The sequence below is a fragment of the Papaver somniferum genome, chromosome 6 (assembly GCF_003573695.1).
Source record: "Papaver somniferum cultivar HN1 chromosome 6, ASM357369v1, whole genome shotgun sequence".
In the NCBI taxonomy this organism is placed as follows: domain Eukaryota; kingdom Viridiplantae; phylum Streptophyta; class Magnoliopsida; order Ranunculales; family Papaveraceae; genus Papaver; species Papaver somniferum.
This window is the reverse complement of record NC_039363.1, coordinates 120,492,672-120,506,568: the sequence shown is the minus strand read 5'-3', so window position 1 is coordinate 120,506,568 and position 13,897 is coordinate 120,492,672. Positions and strand designations below refer to the sequence as shown.

Here is a 13,897-nt window from a genome sequence, read left to right as displayed (position 1 = left end):
TGAAGACATAAATGTTAGTGAAAGACCAGAGTGTATTTGGAAGAAAAGTTCTACATATTTAGGGATTCAAAGATAGTGGTGATACAGTGAAGATGAGGTACAAACCGGGATTGAAACAGTCTGAATCAAGGTAAGATTAACGAAACCCGTGACTTAATATATGATGAAAATCATTGTATTCATAGTTAATTGATTTAATTGATCGATTGATTTTTAGGGTTTCTGTTTTTTTTCCTTTGTAATTAGGGTTTATTTGAAACCAAATTTTTATTGTTTAATTGGGGTTTAATTTTCGTGATTGGGTGTAATATTGCTTAATTAGGTTTTCATTTGGTTTTCATAGGTTTATATCTGATTTTGTTTCATTTGTGTTGCAGTCAGTTCAAATTTAGGAATATCAGTGTATATGCGGAGCCAAAGAATGAGACTTTGGTATTTCCTGATTGCCATAGAGATGAAACAGAGTTGATGACACTTAAGTATATGGTGTATAAGGGTTTGTCTATGGATGTTAAAGAGAAGTTTAATTTATATTGGTTTAAGGAAGAATGTCTGCCACTGCCATTGTTAAACAATGATGATTTTGATAATTTTTGGGAGGATTCTTTTGTAAATGAGGATGGATGTATATGTTTGTGGATGGGGATGAAAGACACAGTGTTTGGGACTCCAAAGACTACACCAAAGAAGAAGACAGTTAGTAAGGGAACCACCCCTAGAAGATCCCCAAGGCTAAATAGTGTGGATAAATCAGTTGAAGGTGCATCAAGAAAGCTGAGTTTCATGGATGTGCCCATGTCCAAACATTCTCAGGCTAGTAGCAGTGGTTGCTGTCAGTCAAAAGCTACAAATGAAGTTAAGTTTGTTGAAGATGTGGACAATATTCAGCTGGAAAACACCAAAGAAGATGAATGTCACCCAATTGAGAATCCAGAAGCTCCTCCAGTATATGACAGTGATGAAGACATTGAATATGGGTCAGATGAAGAAGAACAAGAAGAGAAAGAAGAAGAAGAAGAAGAAGAAGAAAAAGGAGAAAAAGAAGGCAAAGAAAAAGGTATATTTCATTTATAACTGATTTCATTTATTATAATTTGTAACTTATTATATGGTACTGATGTTGATCTTGAATGTGAAGGTAAGGATGTGGATGAAAGACCTGCTTACATGGATGACTTTGATGATGATTTTGGTCAGTACATGAAGGGTGAGCATGATGTAGATCTTTTCCCTGAAGAAGAAGTTTTTACTCCAGTAGATCCTAGCAAAATGGAGGTAAAAACTAGATTTGCAAATAAGGAAGCATTTAAGAAACATCTCAGGGGTTATTGTGTTCTTAATAAGTGTCAATATATTTTGGATAGAAGTGATCCCTCTAGAATTAAGGCTGAGTGTAGGTTTAAAACAGAACATGATTGTCCTTGGTTTGTGTATGCTAGCAAGAAAGAGGGTGAGAAGACTTTTGTTCTTAGGAAAGTGAATTTGGAACATAAGTGTGAAGGGGATCCCCAAAATATGAATAGATATGCTGATCCTCATTTTGTAAAGGATTTTGTTCTTGATCAGATGAAGAATAAGCCTAAAAAAGTTGTTCCAGACCCTTATAAAATCAAGGAAGACTTCTTAGCTGAAAAGAGAGTAAATATACCATATCAGTGTGCATGGAAGGCTAGGAATCTAGTTTTAGAGTCATTATATGGGAACTATAAAGAAAGTTACAATGAAGTACCAGCATTCTGCAAGATGTTTACAAAATGCAATGATGGGTCTGTTGCTAAGTTCACTTTTGACACAGTGAATAACACCTTTGAAAGCATGACACTCTCATTTGAACCTGCAATGAGGGGTTGGCGAAAAGCATGCAGGGGAGTTATAGGGCTTGATGCCTGCCATCTAACAGGGGAATATGGGGGAGTATTGATGGCTGCAACTGCACTTGATGGACAGAATGGGTTAGTAATGTTAGGAATTATGGTATGCAGAGCTGAAACAAAGGAAAATTGGATCATTTTTTTGAAGCATTTGAAGGATGCAATATTAGCACATCCAGTGAAAGTGGCTTTCATTTCAGATAGGCAAAAAGGTTTATTGGAAGCTGTTGGTATAGTGTTCCTGGCCATCACCACAGATACTGTTGGAGGTAACTTTCTTGTCTAACATTTTGACAATATTGTGAAACAGAGTGCTGCAGCTGGTGCTTATCTCAGTAGAGAAGATCCTGCTACATGGTCCAGGGCCTTTTTTAACCCTATTCACTGTTGTGAACATATGAACAACAATTTTTCAGAGTCTTTTAACAATATGATCAACAAGATGAGAAATAAACCAATTATAATGATAGGAATAATGTATGCTAACTTAGTGATGGGTACATGGTACAATAGGAGGACTGAATCTGCATCATGGGTAGATGGTAATTTGGTTCCTACTGCTGTTACATTGATTAAGAAAATGTTGGAATTTGTGACTGACTATGGTGTTGACCCTTGTGTGGCTGGAGAGTTATATATGGTGACTAGTCCAAAGAATTCTGTGTTCACAGTGAACATACTTGCCAAGACTTGCTCTTGTTTGCAGTGGCAGTTGAGGGGGTTCCCCTGTATGCATGCATGAGTGCATTGCATAGCATAAGGCCACAATGGAGAAAGTAAGATTTCTCTTTTTTAAATCTGTACCTTGTCTCAGAACTTATTTATGCAATTTCTAGGCCTTAAATGTATCTAGCACTAACCTTTACATACTCTGCTTGAGCAGGTACTGCAGTGATTACTATTCAGTGGAGAACTATAAGGCCACATATGCACCAACTTTTGCACCACTAGATGATAAAAGTGAATGGGTCCAGGTACTTTTTCTTCTTAAATTTGTAACTATATGCCATATTTATATTCTCAACTACATTAATATAAGTGCATTTGTTCTTGCAGCCAAACATGAACAAGAAGATCTTGAACCCTCCTCACAGTAGGAAACCAGGAAGACCCAAGAGCAAGAGGGTAAGAAGTTATGATGAACCTCGTGTTGAGAAGACAAAAAGGAGGTGTGGGAAATGTGGAAATGTTACTAACCACAACAAAAGAACATGTGCTGGTGGTGAAGTGGGATCTAATCCAACTGCAAAGAGGCAAAGGACTGAATGTGATGCACAAAGCTTCACCTTCAGCAACATAGAGCCAAGTCAGACCACCGGAGTTAGGGGTGCAGCTAAGTCAAACAAGAAGAAGAGAACGGCATCATTTGTTGGTGAATGTTTTACAGGGCCTGGCAGTCAGCCTTTGGCAACACCATCTTCTACTCCAGCTTCCACAACACCTATGAGTCTGCCATCTATAGCACCATCTTCTACTCCACCCTCTACAATAAATAACCTTTATCAGAACTTCTTTGGCATTGGATCTGTATCTCAGAATATAAAACAAGGAAAGGGAAGGGGAAATGGAAATGCTAAGAAGAAATGATTTGAGATCCGTTTTCTGATTTTTTGTGTTTAAGAAGACAATATTTTTTTCTTTTTTAGACTTGAATTAATGCTGAATCAAAAGTGGATGGTTGTTTATTAGTACATTTGCAGGTTACATTTTCAGATTGTTGAGTTCCTTACATATAGCATTAAGTTGTAAACTTGAATGCATAATTCTGTTTTTTGCAGCAATGAAGACTTCATCTGAGACCCATTTAAAACCGTCACAATTTGTACAAGTGAGGTATGCTATGTTCTTGTTGTGTTCATTCTTGCAAAATTTCATCTCCATTTTTGATTTGCAGTGATCTTTGTTGCAGGTTTGATTTTGCAGTGGGCAGTTTTTGAAGCAATGACCAGATTCTCCGCAAGCGTAACAACCATTCTCTACTGGTAATTTCACCATCTTGCATTTGACAGGATCGATGGCATCGTCAAACCATTCAAAGTACTGACAGGTTGGAATTGAACACTTCAAAAACATTTTTTCGTTTGTTTCTTTTGCTTTTGAACACAATAGTTGCCTTATACCATTACATGGTATATATTTGCACCTGGAATAAATCCAAGGACATACCTTTGGATCATGAATTCCCTGTGCACAGATAGAACATGAAATTAGGGGTTGTTTTAATCTTAATCTTACCTTGCTGCTGCTACTGCTGCCTGGAGAGTTTACTTCATTTTGGCTCATGTCTTATTTATTTTTATTTTTTTGATCTGTTGAGTATGACAAATACTATGGTTCTTCTCTGCAGGGCCTAATTTATATGAATGAAGCTGAATCTGACCGTTACAAATCCAACCGTTACAAATCCGACCGTTGCAATGAGTCACTGAGTTGACTCGATACTGGTTTGGTTACGAACTCAGACGAGGGTTAAGTCGTCTTTTACCTAGCAGGTTAACTGCCACGTAGCCAGTTAACTATCTAAATCCGTTTTTTGAAAAAAACGGGATGGAAAATGTCAATATCGGCCAGTTTATATAAAGATTCAAAAAAACGGCCAGTTTCTTAAATATGGTTCAAAAAGGTGGTTACTTTATTAAAAAGCCCTTTAAGAATTGTCCAAATTGGGAAAGTAACTCTTCTTCCAGAAATGGGGGAGCTTGAAATATTCAAAGTTGTTTAACAAATTTTTTTTTTCAGATAAATCCAACTATGTTTAGACCTTTGTTTTCTTTTCTTTTCTTTTTTCTCCTATACAATCTCCATTTTTTATAAATATGTTTTACAATTACAATGTACTTCTTCTAAATGTTTCTTGCATCTATGTTTTCCTTTTATCTCCTGCGGAAGTCGGGTTCAGCTTTTGTACCTTTGCACCGTTATATGCTCAACCACCTTTACATATTTATCAATGGTGTCGTGAATCGTATGTTCTTGAATATACCTTCAAAATTATTATGTGCAAAAGTACTCCTAGTTGGTGATCGACTTTCTAGATTTGAATTTGTAATATGCCAACGACGCTACGTTGACCACGGTTTCTACCGCCAAAAATCCCACATGAGAGAGCCCTTGGGACCCGCTGGAGTTAGCAGGGGGTGGGCATATGAGTCCCACTGAAATTTATGTGGTGCAGGATTTTTGACGGGATTCCATCCGCGGTAGACTAAGCATTGTTGGTAATATGCACCTTAATCTCTTATGTCTCTACTATGCATAGACTATTGGGAATTTGAATCTTATGATCATTCTTGTGTTTTCGTTTTCGTTTTTTTTTAATCTTATATTTTTGTTCTTTTCTCATCGTATTAGCAACGTCTCTTTTAGGCGGTACTTTTGGATGAAATGTTGGTACGTAAGACAAAATTTGGAAGCTCTACAAAAAGGGGGGAAAAGAAAAAATAGTAGCTTTGTCCGAACATCTACCAGTGTACCTACAATGATCGAAAAGTACACGATAGCTTTAAGTTGTGCCAGAGAGACCTATTACTCTTGTAATGCTACTGAGCATCCAATAAATGTCCATTCTAAACTTTTAGATTCAGATAAATTAAAGGAACATAAATTAGATAATCATATCACCATGGTTACATGATGGATTTCCAATAATTTAACTTAGGGTATAAATCAGATCCAACAATGCCACTGTGTGCCTGGATAGTGATAAAATATTTGTACTAAAAATGCAAAAAGGGAAACACATCGAAATGAAATGCAGTAAGGAAAACACAAATGCAGAAATGGGTGCATACTAAAAGAAAGCAGAGATGGAATGTAAGTAAGCGACGACAATTACTGGTAGGTATTGTTTTACTTGTTTGAATCCTAAAAGAAACAAAGATGTGAGTCTTCATGGCGCTTATTCTGCGTCAAAGGTAGATGCCGAGGTTGCCTCGGGTATCTTTTGCAGGTAGAGCTAACAAAAGGTCAAGACTTTACTGTCCCGGGGGAGGAGGTTAGGGCCGTCAAGGATCGTTAGCTAGAGCATGACTGAAATCGATAACAGTCATGTAATAATTTTTCTTGTTTGCCGACCTAAATTAAGTATCATCTCCCCATCTCCAAGCCCTCAATAGCTTCAACAAATGTACCAATAAGCCAACTTGCTCTCCCAAAACTCTTTGAATTGGAACTGCATTAAATAAATATACAAATATGTAAAACACCAATTAGCCGGTAATAAAAAAAAAGGAACATGAAATTTACCTAACTGTGTAGCTACCTCGAGAATCCACCTAAGGTATTTGGAAAAATTAACATGGTGGTCAACATCTAAGTCATCTCAATGTACCTTCATATTTTGTATGTACCACTATAAGTTGGTGCTATTATTGTGAGTTATACCAACCACGTAAAAGAAAAACAAAACGATAAAGAGAAACGGAGGAAACATTTAGACTAACCACCTCGCATTTATGGACATGCTCATTATGCTTCTAATCATTTTGAAGACACAAAGGTCTCTGATCGCTTTGAACATGTTATCATGAACCATCGCATAATTCCCAAGAGTTTGCACCTACAACACACAAAACACCAATCAAAACTCAATAATAAAGCAGCGTTGGAATACCTTATTCATCAACCACAATTTTTCTATAAGCCATGTCGTTATTGTGAATCTAAACCTTTCTTATCCATATTTGACCTTGTAACATGTATCAGCCGCATCCTAAAATAGGCAGTATAGCTTACACATTTTACAACAACTTTTTCGCCATACCAATCAAGAAAATCTATAACACTAACGTTACCAAGTTTGTGGTCTGTATGGTCTGTACAAACCCAGACCAAGTAAAGATTTTTTTTTTAATTCAGTAAAAGTAAGAATTGGTAATAAAAAGGCTTACAAAAAAAATAAGCTAAAGAAACATGAGGAAAAATTCAGGAGCTGCCCACAAACCAAACAAACCCCAAGCCAAAAGAAAGACTCCCCTAAAACAAAGCTAAAACATACACAGAGAAAAGCTACACAAAAAAAAAGTATGGCTTTAATCTGATCCAAGTAAAGATTGGATGGTAGTAAATTCATGGGAAGAAGCTCCCATATAAACTAACCATTTTGTCATCTTCCAAAACTTCATCATGTTTCCTCGTTTGTTTTCCAGGTCTTTGAAATGAACATTTACTTGCAATATATTAATGGAAAAATAAGTCTGAGTTAGAGAATCTTTAGAATTCTAAACTTCCAACAAATTTAAGCTTGTATTTGATTGTCATTTTTTCTTCCTATTGTTCCCTCGATTATATCTAGTGAATTCAAAAGGGAAGATTAATGGAAAAATAAGTCTGAGTTAGAGAATCTTTAGAATTATAAACTTACAACAAATTTAAGCTTGTATTTAATTGTCATTTTTTCTTCCTATTGTTCCCTCGATTATATCTAGTGAATTCAAAAAGGAAATATGGAGTAACGCTGAGAATCATAAATATGGGCAGTATGCGAATACCTTTAATAGATGATGATAGAATTAGATTGCAACCAAACACACACTTAGACATTGATTCTGAAGAATACTTCACAGAAGTCCAACAATTCACATCATTACCTTAAGTTCCTTTCCATCCAAAGTTGTAGCTTAAACAAAGATTAACAATCCACATCATCGGGGATTGTATCACACTAACAATCCTTTCCATCATGTGTACCTTAACAATTCACATCATTACCTTAAGTTCCAATCCCTGAAAGTAGTGACATTCAGAAAGAGAAAAATTGTGTTGACATTCAGAAAGACCAAAATTGTGTAAAAATCATAAACAAAACAAAGAGAAACCTCTGTAGGATGGTAGTTTGATAAATATACAAACATGCGAAACAAATCAACCACAAAATTAAATAAAAAACCACAAAAATCCTGACTTGGAAATCAAAAGAGAATCAAGTACACACCAACTTCGCTAACTCTAATAAATCCATGACCTGCAATAGTATATACCAAATCAGAACAGCAAAATTTCAATACTGAATAATCTGAATTTACAAATTAAATCCTCAGTAAAAACTGGCTAATTAGTAGTTTATAATTCTAATAAAGTGGAGATTAACATAATAGCTATAGATTAAATTCTAACAAATGAAAAGAATGAGTTGAGTAAACACGATGCCATTCTCATTTTTGTTCGACAAAATGATCTAGAGTTGCACAGAGATTGTATTTGATATTACAAAGAGGAAAGGAGGAAAAGGCATGAGATGGAAGAAAATAAAACTGATGATCAAACATAATTTCTTCACTGGATGAAGAAGTAATTACCACGCGCACGAATTTTTGATGGCCCCTCGGTTTATCCCAACTACCGATCACTATTTCATCAAAGAAACAAAATCCAATATTCTAATCAATTCTATAACTTGAATCTGAATATGCTTAATAAAAACAAGAAAAAAAAAAGGAAAAAAAAACTTGAAGCTGAAACCAAGAGAACACAAAAGGGGGATAATTACCCTCCTTGTTTCATATTTTGATTCTTCAATTCTTCTGAAGTGTTTTGGTGCTAGGGTTTGATCTGCAATTTCTTGATACTCGAACATGACCAACGTCTCAAAAACATGGCATGGATGCTGCAGAGAGTTGAAGAAGACAAAAAGATGCTTCTTTTCTTTTAGGTTTTCTTACTCTGAGATTGTATTTGAGTCTTGGTTATGAAAACATCAGGGAGAAGAAAAGAAACCGAATGCGATAATATAATCAATGAAATTCATTTACTCAATAGAATTAATGAGATTCTGATTCGGAGGATCAACCATGGCGATTGATTTATCTATGCCAAGGACAAATCTGGACCACCACTTACACAGGCTAACTTAGCCAAACTGTGCTTTATACTCTTTATATATAATCTAAATGTATCATTAATCAAAATCAAAAACAAAAACACCGGAAATTCTTAGTTTTTTAAAAAAAAAACACTTCTCTTCTTCTTCTCTCTTTCCTTGAAGTTCCACTTCGGTTATCACGAATTTATTTTTTCGGTGGTTCGCAAAAGAAATAATTTTAACCGAACTTCTCTTTGTAAACCAATATATTGTGTTCGGTTGGTTAGGTTAATTGGAAAACTTTGTCCTTTAACCGAACACTTGTATTAGAACAACAAATGCTGAGTTCGGTTGGTTCGCAAAAAATAAAATAAAATTGCTAACCGAACCCTTCTCTGAAAATCAATAAGTTGAGTTTGGTTGGTTCGCAAAAAAAAAATCTAACCGAACTCTACAATGCAAACACATATGTTGAGTTCAGTTTATTTGAGAATTTTTTCTCCTATCCGAATTTTAGTATGATATTGAGTTCAGTTTAGTCGAAAATTAATGTTGGAAACCGAACATTACTCTGTATACTGTAGAATAAAAGTTCAGTTACCTATCCCGGAACCTGTTAGCTGAACTCATCAAAACCTCCATTAAATGCGAGTTCGGCTACCTGCATCTTAGGAAAAATTAGCCGAAACTACACTTCCAAATAAGTTCGGCTACCTGTTCTTCAGATCTTGTAGCCGAACTTGTTTGACTTAACCCAACTCAAGCTATAAAATTTCTTATTTTCAGAAATTTTGGCCAATTCAAGCAACAAAAAACTAAATTTGAAGTATGCTTGGGTGGGTTGAAGGTTCAGATTCAAAAAATAAAAAAATAATTGAGTTTTTCCAACTTTTATAATCTCCTTCTTCTTCCTTTTCAATAACTTAATTTTAAGAAAAATAATATTGATTTTATCTTACACTAATCACTAATTAATCGAATTTAATTACACTAACTAATCATTACACAAACTTAATTAGGAAGGGTAATTTTGGTATTATCATAAATATTTGAATAAGGGGTGTCTTCATTTTACTTCTAAATGTCTTGCTAAAAATAGAACCATGGTCCCCCAAAAAACCATAATCCCAAAAAATCATTCTTACAAAAGCAGCAATACCTTTATCATGTTCGCTTGCGCATCAACACTTTGGAGCTAAGAGTAAACCCAGTGGGACTCGGATAAATAGCCCATTTGATGGTATTTTTACGGCGGGAAAAGATTTTATTGTTGATCGTTGTGACGATCGGCCATGGTTTGGTTGGTTGTCCCGGGTTGAGTCGTTCGTCAGCTAACTTGCGTCGGTTGACAGCGGCGACATTTTTAACCACTATCCAACGACTATAGCTTCTTTCTATCTAGATAAATAATATACAATTATACATAGACCAAGTACTGCGAGCTCCAGAATCAAGAGCAGTACTGACAAAAAGATATACTTCGAGAGGATAGACGACAACGGATGATGCACGATTATTATACTGACAGGTGTATGTACCCTGATCAAGATTTTCAACGCCGCTTTCGCATGCCGCATCACTTAGGATTATCTGAGAGATTTTTTCGGGTAAACCCTAAATTCAACTATCGATTGAATGCCCGAAATATACGAGGACATAGTATTGAACAAAAGATCACTGCATCCTGAAGGTTCTAGGTTATGGTTTGTCAGCTGATGCATGTGATGAATAAATTTGTATAACAAACACAACAACATACGAAAATTTCATTATGTTTTGCGAGTAATCAACCATTAGTCCATATTTTTTATGAAAACTAATGATAGATGATATCGATTGACTGCTAGTTGAAAATGCGAAGAGGGTATTCCCCGGAATGCTAGGTAGCCTTGATTGCATGTAGTGGGTGTTGCATGAATGTCCTTATGCTTGACAAGATCAATATGAGAACCACTAATCAAAACCAACGATTGTTCTGAAAATGGCGACTTCTTATGATTGTTAGATATAACATGCTTCTTTTGGCCACCCGAGTTCAAATGACGATATCAATATTTTGCATAAATCACTTTTGTTTGGTATGGAACTACAACAACTGGAAATTTCATTGTCAATGACAATAATCGTAGCATGAGGTATTTTTTGGCGGACGCAATTTATCCACCGTGGTCAAATTCAGTTCAAGCTAACATATCCGAACACGAGGAGACCTGTGATAGAGGGTATTTCAACAAGAAGAAGATGAGGTGAAATAAGGATGTCAAACGAGCATTTAGAATTTTGAAAAGGAAGTTCCATATAATTGTGGACCTTGTCGTTCATTTAAACCAATAGAAATGAGTAGGGTCGTGCTCACCTGCCTCATTTTGCATTATATGGTAACTGAGGAAAGTCGACGGGATACCAGTTGGATAAGTTATTGTTGGTATGCATAAGATGTTATGCAGTATGCATAAGATGTTATGCAGTCAATATTGGATCTGCATAAGATGTTATGCAGTTAACTAAAACAGATTAAAGAAGAAACACAGTTTAACGTGGTTCGGCTATAGCCTACGTCCACGGGAGAAGAATGATTAGGGTTTCTTATTATCAATGGAGGTTTTACAAGAAATGTATATATATATCCTATACATGCCACATATTCGTATAGATAGCAACATATCTAGAGAATATTTTCTTGCAGTGTAAGCCAATCATAAATAGAGAAACCAAATATTCTCCTTTGTTCCAACACTCCCCCTCAAGTTGGTGCGAAGATATCAATGGAGCCCAACTTGGATAGAATTCCATTGAATTGCTTGACAGGTAAACCCTTAGTAAAAACATCTGCCAGTTGTTGATGACTACGAACGAAGGGAGTGCATATTACTTTGGCCAATACCTTCTCTCTAACAAAATGACAATCCACTTCTATGTGCTTTGTACGCTCATGAAAGGTGGGATTTGATGCGATTTGTATCGCTGCTTGATTGTCACAAAACATCTTAGCTGGCTGAGGTGACAGAAAACCCAAATCTTTAAGTAATGCTCGCAGCCAAACAATCTCACAAGTTGTTGAAGCCATGGCTCTGTATTCTGCTTCAGCACTTGATCGAGAAACAACATTTTGTTTCTTGCTTCTCCATGTAACCAGATTACCACCAAAGAATATGCAGTACCCTGTTGTTGATTTACGATCAACTGGACATCCAGCATAATCAGCATATGAATATGATGTTATACAGTAGCTAGAAATTGAATAGGCTTCATTCTTTGTCATCAAAACTCCTCTTCCTGGCTATCCTTTTAAATACTGTAGAATCCTAGTTACTGCATTTAGATGTTTAACACGAGGTGTATGCATATAACGACTGACTAAGCTTACTGCATGTGCTATGTCAGGTCTGGTGACAGTGAGATAAATTAACTTGCCTACTAACCTTTGATATGACCCAATATCACTTAACACATCACCATCATTATCAAGTTTGTTGCCAATTTATGTAGGAGTATCACAAGGCTTTACTCTCATTTTTCCTGTAGCCTTCAGCAGGTCCAACACATATTTTCTTTGATTCAGAAAAATACCCTTCTTTGAGTAAGCAACTTCTAATCCCAGGAAATACTTCAGTATCCCTAAATCCTTGATGTCAAATCTGGAATGAAGCATTGCTTTAAGATTTCTAATTTCTTGTTGATTGTCTCCTGTAATCACAAGGTCATCAACATACACTAGAACTATAGTTATACCAAGATTACTTCTTTTAATAAACAAGGAAGAATCGGCAGAGCTCCTTTTGAACTTATTCTGGATGAGTACTGAACTTAGCTTTGCATACCATGCACGTGGTGATTGCTTTAAACCATATATTGCCTTCTTAAGTTTGCAAACCATATTGCTCTCTCCTTCTCGAGGGTGTCCAGGTGGTATACTCATATACCTCTTCTTCTAGATCACCTTGTAAGAATGCATTCTTCACATCCATTTGAAACAATTTCCAATCTTTATTAACTGCAAGAGACATGAGAACACGAAAAGTATTCATCTTTGCAACTGGTGCAAAGGTTTCTGTGTAGTCTTCTCCATATCTCTGAGTAAAACCTCTTGCCACTAATCTTGCCTTATAACGCTCAACAGTTCCATCACTTCTGTATTTAATTTTGTACACCCACCTACATCCAACAGTCTTCTTCCGGGAGGCAACTTGACAATACTGTATGTATTATTTACATCTAAGGCCGTAACTCATTCTCCATTGGTGCCCTCCATTTTGGATTAGACTTTGCTTCATTGTAGTTTCTAGGTTCTTGATGACTATATAGCACTTAGAAATGCAGAGTGTGAAGAACCTACATGATCATAAGTTAAATGTGCTTGTATAGGATACAGCGGAATGATATGTAAAGAATCTTTGTATTTCTCTGGAGCCTTCTTCTCACGACTTGAGGTTCTGACAATTGGTACCACTGGTTGATGATCTTGTGGAACCATAACCTCAGATTCTGGAACTTGATGCGGCACATCTTGTAATCCTGTATTATCATCAGTAACACTAACATTATTGTCTGAAGCTTCTTCATGAACTGCTTCATTATGCACATCCAACACTGCATTAGGTAAGTCCACCAACTCTACCCCACCACCATTATTCTGTGGGAATCTGTTGCAGTAGGTATCTCAGTAATAACTGGAAGTGGTGCCAAATCTGTAACACTCCCCCTGAGACCGACTGCCAGAATCACACTGAAAGTAAGCCACTGCTTCATCAAATACAACATCACGAGAAATCTGTAGCTTTCTAGTGGGTGGATGATAACAAATATAACCTTTCTTTGTAGATGAATAACCAAAGAACACACATTTAGTTGCCCGTGAATCCAGTTTATCACGATGCTTTGCCTGTAAATGTACGTAACAGACACAACCGAAAACTATGAGATGAGAAATGCCAGGTTGATGACGTTTCAAAACCTCTAATGGAGATTTGAACTCAAGCACACGACTAGGCAGACGATTGATCAAATAAGTGGCCGTCAGAGAACCATGAGACCAGAATTTCTTTGGAACATGCATCTGAATCATAAGAGCGCGAGTAGTTTCCAGAATATGACGTAGTTTCCGTTCAACAACACCATTTTGCTGTGAAGTACCAACACAACTAGTTTGATGGATAATACCATGACTACGCAAATAACCTGGAAGAGTGCCTTTGACAAACTCAGTGCCATTATCTGATCTAAAGAT

General features: G+C 36.2%; 2 long non-coding RNA genes across 6 annotated transcripts; one reads left to right on the top strand and one right to left on the bottom strand.

Moving 5' to 3' along the window:
- Window positions 1-3,652: 3,652 nt before the first annotated feature.
- LOC113289062 lies at window positions 3,653-4,379 on the top strand. Its single transcript, XR_003330839.1, has 3 exons — window positions 3,653-3,704; window positions 3,781-3,918; window positions 4,219-4,379. It is a non-coding gene; the product is annotated as an uncharacterized LOC113289062 (long non-coding RNA).
- A 1,081-nt stretch (window positions 4,380-5,460) lies between these two features.
- Window positions 5,461-8,727, bottom strand: LOC113289061. 5 transcript variants are annotated; one of them, XR_003330835.1, is made up of 7 exons: window positions 8,359-8,727; window positions 8,168-8,217; window positions 7,804-7,833; window positions 7,361-7,595; window positions 6,969-7,038; window positions 6,317-6,429; window positions 5,461-6,042 (listed from the first exon to the last, which is right to left on the bottom strand). It is a non-coding gene; the product is annotated as an uncharacterized LOC113289061 (long non-coding RNA). The 5 variants fall into 5 exon arrangements; XR_003330837.1 differs by having other exon boundaries at window positions 5,465-6,042; window positions 7,460-7,595; window positions 8,359-8,726; XR_003330836.1 differs by lacking the exon at window positions 6,969-7,038 and having other exon boundaries at window positions 5,465-6,042; window positions 8,359-8,726.
- Window positions 8,728-13,897: the final 5,170 nt, after the last annotated feature.